This window comes from Scyliorhinus torazame, chromosome 8, assembly GCF_047496885.1.
Source record: "Scyliorhinus torazame isolate Kashiwa2021f chromosome 8, sScyTor2.1, whole genome shotgun sequence".
NCBI lineage: Eukaryota > Metazoa > Chordata > Chondrichthyes > Carcharhiniformes > Scyliorhinidae > Scyliorhinus > Scyliorhinus torazame.
This window is the reverse complement of record NC_092714.1, coordinates 99237131-99251789: the sequence shown is the minus strand read 5'-3', so window position 1 is coordinate 99251789 and position 14659 is coordinate 99237131.

The window sequence follows — 14659 nt, the reverse complement described above, 5'->3', positions numbered from 1 at the left end:
ATTCAGTTCCTTTGTCTGCTTGCATAAAAGGTTTTAATGAGGTAAAGTGTCAAGTGGTCTTGATGGAACCCAGAGTATCATTTTAATTGGTGCGTAAGTGCTGCTTGATAATGTTAGAAAAGCAAAGCTTGTTCAAAGGTCTATTCATAAACCTTAGAAATGATGTATAGTATTAAGTGGGTTTAATAAGGGCAACACGGTAGCCTTGTGGATAGCACAATTGCTTCACAGCTCCAGGGTCCCAGGTTCGATTCTGGCTTGGGTCACTGTCTGTGCGGAGTTTGCACATCCTCCCAGTGTGTGCGAGGGTTTCCTCCGGGTGCTCCGGTTTCCTCCCACAGTCCAAAGATGTGCAGGTTAGGTGGATTGGCCATGATAAATTGCCCTTAGTGTTCAAAATTGCCCTTAGTGTTGGGTGGGGTTACTGGGTTATGGGGATCTGGTGGAGGTGTTGACCTTGGGTAGGGTGCTCTTTCCAAGAGCCGGTGCAGTCTCGATGGGCCGAATGGCCTCCTTCTGCACTGTAAATTCTATGTTAATCTATGTTAATTTCATGTTTCTGTGCCTGGAAGGGTAAAACTTATAGTTTGATTCATTCTGGTCAGAGATGTTTGTATGTGTGGGGATTCATTTCAATTACAACTGTGATTCTATTGTGCTTCGGGAGGGCTATGGCATGAAGAAAAAATAGACCAACAGAAGTATGCGGGTGCTGCTGAAGGGAAAAAAAGTTTATTTAGTTTTAGCTGGATATACTGCAGTTGGGGACAGGACACTAGTGAGTGAACATCTCTTAACTCTACTAGGGGAAGCTAGATAGGACAAGGGAGTTGCAAAGATGCAATCTTCCTAAGGAACAAGGTGCAATCCAGATAACCAAGGAATTGGGACAGAAAGCATGTGTAAGATGACTGGAGTTAGAAAAACAGAGACCAAGGTATTTTTCAGAAGAATTGAAGGAAGAGTAAATAAAGGGCCCTGTGTTAAAGAGACAATTGAAATAAGCAGATTAAAGTGGGACAACAGACTTCAGAGGTAACTCAAATGTTTGATGTCATTTTAATAAGAGTCTGGGAATCAGGAGTGAAAGCAATTGAGGACAGTTTGTACCTCAGTCAAGAAAATGGAATCATATAGGGGTTGGTGTAAATCATGGACTGGATTTTCATTTAACCGTGAAGCAAAAACTTTATTTAAAAGTGTAATTTGGCAAACCTTGGCTGGATTTTGGAATACAAACCGTGTGGGGAAAGCATTATTATGGGAGAAGATTTTAAAGTGTGTTTTTGGGCATGGTGCTTGGAAACTCATGTGACAATCTACGGGGGAATTGGGAGGAGAAATCTACAGACACAAATTTGGATTCAGAGCGGAGAATGTATTTGGCCACAGTCATTGTGTGTGCTTAAAATTGATTTTTTGTGTTATAGAGACCATTGTAGCTTCAGATGTACTTGGTAATCCATGCTAATCTTAAAATCTGTGTGTAATTGTTAAGTTAAGGGAGGAGTAAAGGAGTATTTTATCGGAATCCAATTTTATCATGTTTGATACGTGTTCTTTTCTTATTAAACTAATTAGCGACCCTGTGACTCTGTTCCTCCACATTTTATTTAAAAAAGTAAAGGTTAAGGGGCGGGATTCTCCGACACCCCGCTGGTCCGGAGAATCGCCGGGGGGTGTCGTGAATCCCGCCACGCCGCCGGCTGCTGGATTCTCCGGCGCCGGTTTTTCGGTGGGGGCGGGAATCGCGTCGCGCTGGTCGTGGGCCATTGGCAGCGGCACCCCCGGCGATTCTCTGCCCCGCGATGGGCCGAGTGGCCGCCCGTTTTCGGCCAGTGCCGCCGGCATAAATCAAACAAGGTCCTTACCGGCGGGACCTGGCTTTGTGGGCAACATGTGGTAACCTCGGCGGGGGGGGGGGGGGTTGCGGGGTCCTCCACAGTGGCCTGGCCCTCGATCGGGGCCTACCGATCCGCAGGTGGGCCTGCGCCGTGGGGCCACTCTTTCCCTCCACGCCGGCCACTGTAACGGTCCGCCCATGGCCGGCGCGGAGAAGAACCCCCCTGCGCATGTGCTGGGATGACGCCATAACACGCTGGCGCTCCCGCGCATGCGCCAACTTGTGCCGGCCGGCGGAGGCCCTTCGGCGCCGGCTGGCATGGTGCCAACCCCGCCAGTGCCGGCTGGCACTGCGCCAACCCCGCCGCCGCCGGCCTAGCCCCTATAGGTGCGGAGGATTCCGCACGTTCCGAGCGGCCCGACACCGGAGTGGTTCACGCCACTCCTCGGCGCCGTTACGGCCTGCCCCGCTGGATAGCGGAGAATCCCGGACATGGTCTATTGAGCCGGTGTTCCACTCTGGCATCTTCTCGTCCTGTTCTAACATCAACTGGAATTATAACAATAGTACAGTCAAGCACACCTTATATCACTTTGTTGAGGATTGAGGGTAGACATATGTGCTGGTAATTGGCTGGATTGGATTTGCCTTACTTTTTGTGGATCGGACGTACTGGGGTAATTTTCAATGTTGCAAGGTGCCAGTGTTGTAGCTATATTGGAACAGCTTGGCTAAGGGCATGGTCATTTCTTAATATGACCTGGAGTGAATTGAATTGGTTGAATACTGGTATCTGTGATACTGGGGACTTCAGATGGAGGTTGAGATGGATTATCCATTCCTTGTGTCCACCATCATTCACGAGTGGATGTTCCAGGACTGTCGAGCTTTGATCTGATCTATTGTTTGTGGGATTGTCTAACTCTGTTTATGGTGCAATGGTAGATCAGTAAAGAACTGGTTGGACCATTTTTTGGTGAAGCTGGTCATTATCAGGAATTTATGCAGCGCAAATGTTTGTATACCAATTGCCAGACAAAATCTGGATGTTGTCCAAGTTCTGCTGTTGGCAAACATGAGTTCCTCATTGTCGGAAAAGTTGTGAATGGCGCTGAATGCTGTGAAAGTAAGCAAATAAGCCAGCTATCTTCCTGTATGTTAAGTAGGGCTTCAACAATCTGGAAGGCATCGCCGGTCTTTGACTTTAGGAAATTCCTCACCACCTCAAAATCTTTGCTGCATTCAATCAAAGTATGAATAGGTACTGCCAGGGGTATCTCTGCACTGGGATGATGGCCCTGCCATATAAATAGACCATACAAGGAAAATTGTACAATCCTGCTCTCACAGTACTGTGACTTCGAGCATACTGTATCTCTTGAGCATAGGGTTGCCAATTCCACCAAAGCTGCTTGACTCCTGTAAACAATTCTACAACAGTGCACATCACAGGATGACAGGAAGCCTCCCACCTGCAGTTTGTGTTGTTTGCTCTTTCTCACTCTCCGTCCTCAGTCTGTTTTACTCTCATTCTCTTTTTCCTCTTCAGTTTGTATGTATAATCACAGGAGTCCCGAGAAGGTTTAACCATCAAGGATTATTTAGTCAAAGAAAAATAAGACTGCAAAGCAGCATACAGTACATCAGTCCCAGCTGGATCTGCCGGTCTATGGATCTGCCGGTTCCAATCCTGGGCGGCTTTTTTATGTGCCTGGTTCACGAGTTCCAGCTGCTAGGTTTCTGCATCTCAGTGGGGGAGCTCAATTTCCATGAGCCCCATGGGGAAATCAGCAGGATCTTCCCTGTGGTCCTCGTGAGGGTTATTACAGTGTTGCCCCCTATCTCTCTCCATCCCATCTCACTTTGTGTGATATTTCTCTGTTGCTACAAAGAGAGTAAACATGGAGGTGACCACACTCTGTATTCTTGTAAAACACAATGAGTAGTTTATTATCAATGTAGCTCAATGCAATAGAGTTCTTTGAGGAGGTAACAGGGAAGTTAGACAAAGGTAAACCAGTGGACAGGATTTATTTAGATTTCCAGAAGGCCTTTGATAAAGTGGCGCATAGGAGATTGTTAAATAAGGTAAGAGCCGATGGTGTTAAGGGTAAGATCCTGGCATGGACAGAGGATTGGCTGACTGGCAGAAGGCAGAGAGTGGGGATAAAGGGGTCTTTTTCAGGATGGCAGCCGGTGATTAATGATGTGCCTCAGGGGTCTGTGCTGGGCCCACATCTTTTCACAATATACATTAATGATCTAGAAGAAGGAACTGAAGGCACGGTTGCTAAGATTGCAGATGATACAAAGATCTGTAGAGGGACAGGTCGCATTGAGGAAGCAAGGGGGCTACAGAAGGATTTGGACAGGCTAGGAGAGTGGGCATTGAAGTGGCAGATGAAATACAATGTGGAAAAGTGTGAGGTTAGGCACTTTGGAAGGAGGAATTTAGGCATAGACTATTTTCTAAATGGGGAAATGCTAAGAAATCAGAAGCACAAAGGGACTTGGGAGTTCTTGTTCATGATTCTCTTAAGATTAATGTGCAGGTTCAGTCGGCAGTTAGGAAGGCAAATGCAATGTTCGCATTCATGTCAAGAGGGCAAGAATACAAGACCAGGGGTGTACTTCTGAGGCTGTATAAGGCTCTGGTCAGACCCCATTTGGATTACTGTGAGCAGTATTTGGCCCCGTATCTAAGGAAAGATGTGCTGGCCTTGAAAAGGGTCCAGAGGAGGTTATAAAGAATGATCCCTGGAATGAACAGCTTGCCGTATGAGGAACGGTTGAGGACCCTGGGTCTGTACTCGTTGGAGTTTAGAAGGATGAGGGGGGATCTTATTGAAACTTACAGGACACTGCGAGGCCTGGATAGAGTGGACGTGGAGAGGGTGTTTCCACTTGTAGGAAAAACTAGAAGCAGAGGACACAATCTCAGACTAAAGAGACGATTCTTTAAAACAGAGATGAGGAGGAATTTCTTCAGCCAGAGGGTGGTGAATCTGTGGAACTCTTTGCCACAGAAGGCTGTGGAGGTCAAATCACTGAGTGTCTTTAAGACAGGGATAGATAGGTTCCTGATTAATAAGGGGATCAGGGGTTATGGGGAGAAGACAGGAGAATGGGGATGAGAAAAATATCCGCCATGATTGAATGGTGGAGCAGACTCGATAGGCCGAGTTGCCTAATTCTGCTTCTATGTCTTATGTTCCTATTGTCTAATCAAAGATGCTGATCTGCTCAAAGCCCATGCAAACACTTTGCTGACATCACTGCACACCACATGATGCATAACCAGAAAGAATATATTCCCAGATACATGACGCCCCTCCCTCTTTAATTCATTAGTGCAACAACAACAATAACATTTATACAACAGATCCATGATATGTTATTTCCATACATATGTACAATTCGATAAGACAGTCTCTCTGGTGAACTTCTATTCCTTTCTGGTAGAATTCAGCGTTCTTGAACTTGGCTATCTGTGAATTCAGAAGTATCCTCTTTCCTTTCCGCAGATGATACTTCTTGAGTAATTATTTCCATATCTGTCACTATAGGCATTGAAAAGTCTCAGAAACAGAATCTGAATTTGTCACTGTCTCTGTTCTCTGTTCCAAAGTAAAGTTTTCCAGATCTTCTAAAGACAGAACCTCTTGGGATGTTTCTCTAAACTCACTTCATACAGCAAGTAACTGATCAGCATGACATCACCAAACTCTTTCAACCTCCGCCTGTACGATGTATGATGTTGGACCTGTCTTTGCAAGGAGCATACCTGGTACCCATTTAATATTTAATATACTTTTATTGTCACAAGTTACTGTGAAAAGCCCCTAGTTGCCACATTCTGTTCGCCTGTTTGGGTAAGCTGGTATGGGAATTGAACCCATGCTGTTGGCCTTGTTTTGCATCACAAACCAGCTTTCTAGCCCATTGAGCTAAACCAGCCTGGTTCATTTCTGATTGCCATGATGTGGAGATGCCGGCATTGGACTGGGGTGAGCACAGTAAGAAGCCTTACAAAACCTGGTTAAAGTCCAACAGGTTTGTTCTGAATCACTAGATTTCGTATCATTATCTCTGATAGTCTGCTCCGGTGTTCCAAATCTTCTCTAGTTTTGAAATGGTCTACTCAGCAGTTGTCGTTGACTTAATTATCGCGACTTCTGGCCATTTCGAGTGCACATCCACAATCACCAAGATAATGTGACCTTCCAGTAGACCAGCATTTGCATTCACTGCCATGGTTGTGTTGGCCATTCCGACAGATATAATGGTTGCAATGTTGGAGTGTTCCTTAGTTTTGCACAAGATTCTCTTCAAGTTGAGCATCTACTCCAAGCCACCAAATATAACTGCATGCTAATTCCTTCATCCTCACCACACCAGAATGCCCCTCATGCAGTTGGTCAAGGATGCTACTACATAAACACGGAGGAATAAGCACATGGATTCCTCAGAATTGAACTCCATTCTGTACTGCCTTCGTGTGATGGAGTGCTTGAGGTCTAGATTTCATCTTATGACCGTCTAATAGTGTTCCTTTTTGGACCAAGTCCTCATTACTGGTTCGGTTCTTGTATATCTTTGAACCTGAGAAGTCACAGGTACACTATCCAAGAGTGGGAAGTACAAAATATTGACAAAATGTACTTCAGGTCCATGCTTGACTTATAATGGTAATCGTGATAAAATGTCAGAATGTGCATGCTGCTCTGACTTGCAAGACTGAATATCACAGTGTGCGCCGACAATATCAATGACCATCTTTGTAATCCTTTAGCTGCCAAAGAAGGTATACCTTTATAAGGCCCAAAGGTTGTAGTCAAGTGTCGATAATCCATCAAAAGGGTAAAATGACATCCATGAAGATAATAGTGGAAACTTCATACACTGAAAATGATGCTCAAAGCTTCTTTTTCACATGAGCGTAATTCATTTCTGCGCTGGTAAGAGTGCATGAAACAAACCCTTTTGGTTGTTCCTCTCCTGAAAGCATAATGTGTATGACGGCTGCATATACCCCATAGGGTGAGGCATTGCAAGCTAATTGCAACTTTATTTTTGGATTATAATGAACTAATAACTCATCCCAGTTTTAAAGGATTATCCCTTCAGTCTGAGTATGTGCTCGCGGATTTTGCTCTCTCCTACTAGGGGAAACAACTTCTCCACATCCACTCTATCTAGGCCTCTCAGCATTCTGTAAGTTTCAATGATATCCCGCCCACCCCCTCATCCTTCAAAATTCGATCTAATACAGACCCAGAGTCCTCAACCGCTCCTCAAATGACAAGCTCTTCATTCCCAGAATCATTCTTGTAAACTTCCTCTGGACCCTCTCCTAGGCCAGCATATCCTTCTTTTGATTCGGGCCCCAAAACTGCTCACAATATTCCAAATGGGGTCTGACCAGAGCCCATACAGCCTCAGCAGTACACCCCTGCTCCTGTATTCTAGCCCTCTCAAAATCAATGCACTTACCTTCCTAACTGCCAACTGAAACTGCATGTTAACCTGAAGAGAATTCTGAACTAGGACTCCCAAGTCCCTTTGAGTTTCAGATTTCCGAAGCCTTCCCCATGTATAAAATAGTTTGTGTCTCTATTCTTCCTACCAAAGTGCATAACCTCACACTTTTTCACATCGTATTCCATCTGCTACTTCTTTACCCACTCTCCTAGCCTGTCCAAGTCCTTCTGCAGCCTCCCTGCTTCTCAACTCTACCTGCCCTCTACACAGAACATAGAACTTACAGTGCAGAAGGAGGCCATTCGGCCCATCGAGCCTGCACTGACCCACGGAAACCCTCACTTCCACCCTAGCCCCATAACCCAATCACCCCTCCTAACCATTTAGGACACCAAGGCAATTTATCATGGCCAATCCACCTGACCTGCACATCTTTGGACTGTGGGAGTAAACCGGAACACCCGGAGGAAACCCACGCAGACACGGGGAGAACGTGCAGACTCTGCACAGACAATGACCCAACAGGGAATTGAACCTGGGACCCTGGCGCTGTGAAGCCACAGTGCTAGCCACTTGTGCGACCATGCTGCCCCTTGTGCTACCGCGCTGCCCCATATCTTTATGGGGCAGCACGGTACATATCTTTGTATCATCTGCAAACGTGCCCTCAGTTCCTTCTTCCAGATCGTTAGTGTATATCGCGAATAATTGTGGTCCCAACACTGACCCCTGCAGAACAATACTAGTCATCAACTGCCATCCTGTAAAGGACCCCTTGATTGTTCCCCAGTTGTGCCCAATCTTTGCCAACCTTACACTGCCAAATAGCAGGAATGTTTCCACAGACAACGTGAAGAGGCAACTTTGCGTCTGTCCAGTTGCTTCTACTTTCAACTCTTCACCACATACAGGCACAGAGGTATCTCATACAGGTCTTTAGTCCTTGTCTCACAGGGCCCTGCGCTTTTTCCCCATTGCTCGGGGTTCATGCTCTCCCATGTGTGGCTCGTAAATGATCACCCATAAAGGGACCACTCAACCATATCCCTCCCCCCTTAAGTCCGTCAACATATATATACACCATAGGTTAATAACAGTTAACTATACACAATGAGGGCAGAATCACAAAAGGGGTTAGTAAAATACAGTTCTTCATAAGATTAATCTATCAGGGCACTTTTTAGACCTGATTGAATGTCTCAGTTCCCTGACAGGTTCCTTCATCAGTGAGGCAGTGTCTTCATCAACAGCAGGGGGTTGTCGTGACAGGTGCATCGGGAGTGTTTCCCTCAGGAGTAGGGGGATGGGCCTCTTCTGAATCCTTCAGTTCCTTTGCTTCAAGTTCCACACAAAAAGCATTGGTAGTGCTCACTGGATCCATCTGTTCAGTCGTTTGGGCTGCAGCCTCTCAGCTCCTTATATGATCTATGAGCTTTCACACTAGTCTCCCTTGTTCCCGTAACTGCCTCCCCGAACAGGTGCCGGAATGTGGCGACTAGGGGTTTTTCACAGTAACTTCATTTGAAGCCTACTTGTGACAATAAGCGATTTTCATTTTTCATTTTCAAATCCACCAGGTATGAGACAGGGCCAGGTTTTGCCGCAATTTCCCCAGAATCCACGATAGACCAGGTGCAAAGTTCCTGACAAAAACTTGGCCGCTGGTTTTAAATGATCTGTTGCCTTTCACCGAGTCTTTATACTTCCTTTGGGAGTCTGGCCTCACCTCCGCACTCCCTGCCAAATTGGGGATCGGCAGGTTTAACCAAGTACAAAGGTGACAACCCATTAATAGCGTTGCTGGTATGACCCCAGTCGTGATGGGAGGGATGGTGTTGAGGAGGAAATTAGCCATTTTGAGGCGCAACAGCCAATTTGGTTGTTTTTTCATTGTACATAGACAAAGTACATAGAACATACAGTGCAGAAGGAGGCCATTCAGCCCATCGACTCTGCACCGACCAACTTAAGCCCTCACTTCCACCCTATCCCCATAACCCAATAACCCCTCCTGCAGATTAAAGACTTTGCACTACCCTTTCTGCCAGGCCACTTGAGGCCAGGTGATAAATGGCCGTTTGAATGTGGCACCTGAATCAGATTGTAGATGCCATTCGTCTGCGCAAATTGTTGGAATTCCTCCCCTGTAAAAGCTGTGCCAGTATCAGAAACAAATCTAGAAGGCCGTGAATGGCAAAAATGTGTCCCAGAGTTTTGATGTTGGCCGCTGAAGTTGTCGATCCCATTTCCTGGATGTCCGGCCACTTGGAGTGGGCATCCACCAGTCTCAAGAACATTCTTCCAAGGAAGGGGGTGTTAGAATATGCACCCATACACATCATGAGGTAAAAACAGGCGGTGACAGACACCCAGGTGAGCCAATCAACATACAGAACAGAACACGACCAATCACCAGACAGAACACCAGAGGGGGGGCTTCCAATTATAAAACACACGAGGCATCAGCACTCTGCCTCTTTCCACTGGTGACAACTGTAGTGATAGTCAGGGTGTACAAATCATTCAACACCTTCTACACGTGGATCAGAGCTAGCCTGGTCTAGATAGTTAATGTTAGTTTACTTAGAGTATTAGAGAGTCAACCCACAGGCAGCTGTGTGCTTCGTTACTGAAGTTCAATAAATCGTATTGAACCAACGCCTACATTTAGTATATGCTTGATCATTTAACTGCATCGTGTTGCAGTCCGTGTTACCCCAGGGTGAATAACACGACATGATACCAGGGGTGGCTACTGCTTCTAAGTAATTTACCTTTGAAAATTCACTGACGACCAGCAACTGCCTTCCAGCAGCATGGAAAAGATTCAGGCACCTCCACAGCTCCGGATCTCCGGGAACCTTCGCGGCAACTGGCGGGTCTTCAAGCAGAAATCCCGTCTATACCTTGAGGCCTCAGGCCTTGAAAGTGCGTCTGATGCCCGAAAACTCGCGCTGCTACTGTTGACTGCGGGGGACCAGGCCATCCAAATCTTCAATTCGCTCACTTTTGCCGACGGTGAGGACAAGACCAAGTTCCAGACCGTCTCAGCCAAATTCGACAGTCACTGTGAGGTCGAGACGAACGAAAGCTTCGAGCGTTATGTCTTTCAGCAGCGCCTTCAGGGTAAGGATGAGCCTTTCCCGTCTTTTCTCACTCATCCTCGCATTCTAGCGCAATCCTGCAACTACGGTGACACCGCTGACTCCCTCATCAGGGATCAGATCGTGTTTGGTGTCCACTCCGACGCCCTGCGAGAGTAGCTCCTAAAAATAAAAAATATGACCCTGCCAGTGGCCATCGAGATGTGCAAAGTCCACGAACAGGTGAAAAGTCGCTATTTCCACCTTAAGTCGGCAGAGCAGGACCAACCTGCCTCCCACGAGGCTGAAAGTGTACAGGCCATCGCCCGAATGCGGCGCCTGAGCATCGATGAAGGCGGCCATTTCGCGAACTTTTCCAGGGGTCCCACGCATGCGCACCACGGTCAGGAGAATGAAGCAGCCGAAAAATACACTGAGCAGGTGCGAGCGGCGGCTGACCGCAGTGCGCATGTGCGACGACGCACCGAGCGTCACGACGTCGACGTGATGACGTGCCCCAACTGCGGCACCGTCCATTTAATGCTGCAATGCCCTGCAAGAGGCAGGCGATGACTCAACTGCAAGAAGCTTGGCCATTATGCGGCTTTGTGCAGGTCTGCACCTCCGATAGGGGGCCTGCGATCCGAGTTCCAACGCAGACGCTTCGAAGTGTGCAGCAAGGGCTGCTGGATTTGGAACCTGATTCCGTCACTGATCCAGAGGACGACTGCCCGGAGTCCCCATATCGAGTGGGCATCATCACCATGCATGACAAGGCCTCCTCGCATTCAGCAACACACACACCCATCCTCAATGTGGATTATGCGGACGAGTGGCGTGCCACAGTACACGGCAACGATTGTAGCATCCGGTTCAAGCTGGACACCGGTGCTTCGGCCAATCTAATCTCCCAAGAAGATCTTGCTCATATCCAAAGGCAGCCAACAATTCTTCCGCCGGCCTGCCAGTTGCTCGACTACAATGGAAATGCCATCACTGCGTTAGGGTCCTGTCACCTGCATGTATCCAACAAGGCCATCAAGGCCACTTTACGGTTTGAGATCGTCAAGCCCGGCAAGGCTTCTCTGCTAGGTGCCCATGCATGCAAGCTACTCCATCTCGTCCAGCGTGTACATGCCATGTCCTCTGCCAACAGGACTCTTCAGGCCGACATTGAGGAGCTACTATTGCAATACCCGGATGTGTTCAGTGGGATGGGTACGCTGCCCTACCACTATAAAATTCCGCTCAGGCCTGATGCCACGCCTGTCATCCATGCGCCACGCCGGGTGCGGGCGCCCCTAAAAGACCGTGTAAAGGTGCAGCTGCAGGAGCTCCAAGATCAGTGTGGTATTATAGGTATTATGGTACCTGAGAGGCTGAAGTACCATTGGTAGAACCTATATGCTTGCTGGAGTGTATAATAGCTTCGCCCTGATAGGCGGGGTATAAGAACCCGTGCTGTCCCAGCAGCCCTCATTGTGTACCTGAGTTGCTGGGGGGAATCATCTAGCTTATTAAAGCCTTCAGTTGGACTACAACCTCGTTTTAGTGGTCATTGATCGTGCATCAATTTAATAAGCTAGATTTTAAGAAGAAAGGATGGAGCTCCGAATCAAGCGGAGTGTCTGCAACTTAGCCCCCACGTGGCGAACTCAGCGGCAATCTTTAAGCACTGGCTGGCGTGTTTTAAAGGGTATCTCAAGACAGCAGAAAACGCACCCACGGGAGAACAGAAACTGCGCATCCCGCACTCAAGGGTGAGCCCGGAGATCAACGCCCTCATCGAGGAAGCGGAAGACTTCGATGCAGTAATCGTGCTGCTAAAAGGACACTATATTCGCCCGGTAAACCAGGTCTACGCCCAGCATCTGCTTGCAACAAGACGGCAAACCCCTGGGGAATTGCTGGAGGAATTCTACCACGCACTCCTGGTGCTGGGCAGGAGCTGCAGCTGCCTGCAAGTTTCGACGAGCGAACACACGGAACTCTTAGCCCGGGACGTTTTCGTGGCAGGTATGCTTTCATCACAAATCCGCCAGTGCCTGTTAGAGAAAGACACCCTGGGTCTTAGGGAGGCACGGGCCCTTGCAGGCTCCCTGGACGTGGCCTCCAGGAACGCCCGTGCCTATGTTCGTGACCGCGCAGCAGCCCCCTGGGCAGCGTGGAACCCCGCAGCGGCCGACCCAGAGACTTCCCTCGTTCCCCCACAGGCCTGTGCTGCAAAGCGGCTTGGCAACCCCAAGGGGCCCCGCTGCTACGTTTGCGGGCAGGCCAAGCACCCCCGCCAGCGCTGCCTGGCCCGCACATCCACCTGCAGGGGATGCGGCAAAAAGGGCCATTTCGTGGGGGTATGTCAGGCCCGAGCGGTGGCTGTGGTCTCCAGTGGCGAATCTGGACCACCACCACAAACTTGTCCACGCGACCCGTGTGGCCAGCGGTCGCCGCCACCCCCATTTCCCAGGGCCACGTGCGGACCCCGGGCGCCGCCATTTTGTGCACCTCGGCCATGTGCGACCAATGGGAGGCGCCATCTTGGGTGAACCCCCAGGATTCCAGCTCGGCCGACCACACACTGAACAGAATTCCCAACTACTGCGATTGGCCTCGGTGACTCTGGATCAGTCTCAACCTCGAACACTCCCAACCGCTACGACGACCGTTTTCATCAACGGGCACGAGATGTCCTGCTTAATTGACTCTGGGAGCACGGAGAGCTTCATACACCCTGACACGGTAAGGCGATGTTCCCTCCTCATCCATCCTGTTAATCAAAAAATCTCACTGGCCTCCGGTTCCCACTCAGTGGAGATAAAGGGGTTTTGTTTGGCAAACTTCACAGTCCAGGGAAGCGAGTTCAAAAATTTCCGTCTCTACGTCCTTCCCCACCTCTGCACAGCTTCACTCCTGGGTTTAGACTTCCAGTGTAACCTTCAAAGTCTGACCTTCCAATTCGGCGGCCCTATACCCCCCCCTTACGGTCTGCGGCCTCGCGACCCTTAAGTCGACCAGCCTTCCCTGTTTGCGAACGTCACCCCGGATTGCAAACCCGTCGCCACCAGGAGCAGATGCTACAGTGTCCAGGGCCGGATCTTTATCAGGTCAGAGGTCCAAAGGCTACTGAGGGAAGGGGTCATTGAAGCCAGTAACAGCCCCTGGAGAGCTCAAGTAGTGGTGGTAAAGAACGGGAAGAAGCAGAGGATGGTCATCAACTACAGTCAGACCATCAACAGGTTTACGCAGCTGAACGCGTACCCCCTCCCCCGCATATCCGACCTGGTAAACAGGATCGCGCATTATAAGGTCTTCTCCACGGTGGATCTCAAGTCAGCCTACCACCAGCTACCCATCCGCACTAGTGACCGCAAATACACTGCCTTCGAGGCAGACGGGCGGCTCTATCACTTCTTAAAGGTTCCCTTTGGTGTCACTAACGGGGTCTCGGTCTTCCAGCGCGAGATGGACCGAATGGTTGACCGGTACGGTTTATACGGGCAACATTCCCGTATCTCGATAATGTCACCATCTGCGGCCACGACCAGCAGGACTACGACAGGGTGCAGTCACAATGTTGGGGGTATACTACAGGCCTCCCAACAGCCAGCGGGAGATAGAGGAGCAGATAGGTAGACAGATTTTGGAAAAGAGTAAAAACAACAGGGTTGTGGTGATGGGAGACTTCAACTTCCCCAATATTGACTGGGACTCACTTAGTGCCAGGGGCTTAGACGGGGCAGAGTTTGTAAGGAGCATCCAGGAGGGCTTCTTAAAACAATATGTAAACAGTCCAACTAGGGAAGGGGCGGTACTGGACCTGGTATTGGGGAATGAGCCCGGCCAGGTGGTAGATGTTTCAGTAGGGGAGCATTTCGGTAACAGTGACCACAATTCAGTAAGTTTTAAAGTACTGGTGGACAAGGATAAGAGTGGTCCGAGGATGAATGTGCTAAACTGGGGGAAGGCTAATTATAACAATATTAGGCGGGAACTGAAGAACATAGATTGGGGGCGGATGTTTGAGGGCAAATCAACATCTGACATGTGGGAGGCTTTCAAGTGTCAGTTGAAAGGAATACAGGACAGGCATGTTCCTGTGAGGAAGAAAGATAAATACGGCAATTTTCGGGAACCTTGGATGACGAGTGATATTGTAGGCCTCGTCAAAAAGAAAAAGGAGGCATTTGTCAGGGCTAAAAGGCTGGGAACAGACGAAGCCTGTGTGGCATATAAGGAAAGTAGGAAGGAACTTAAG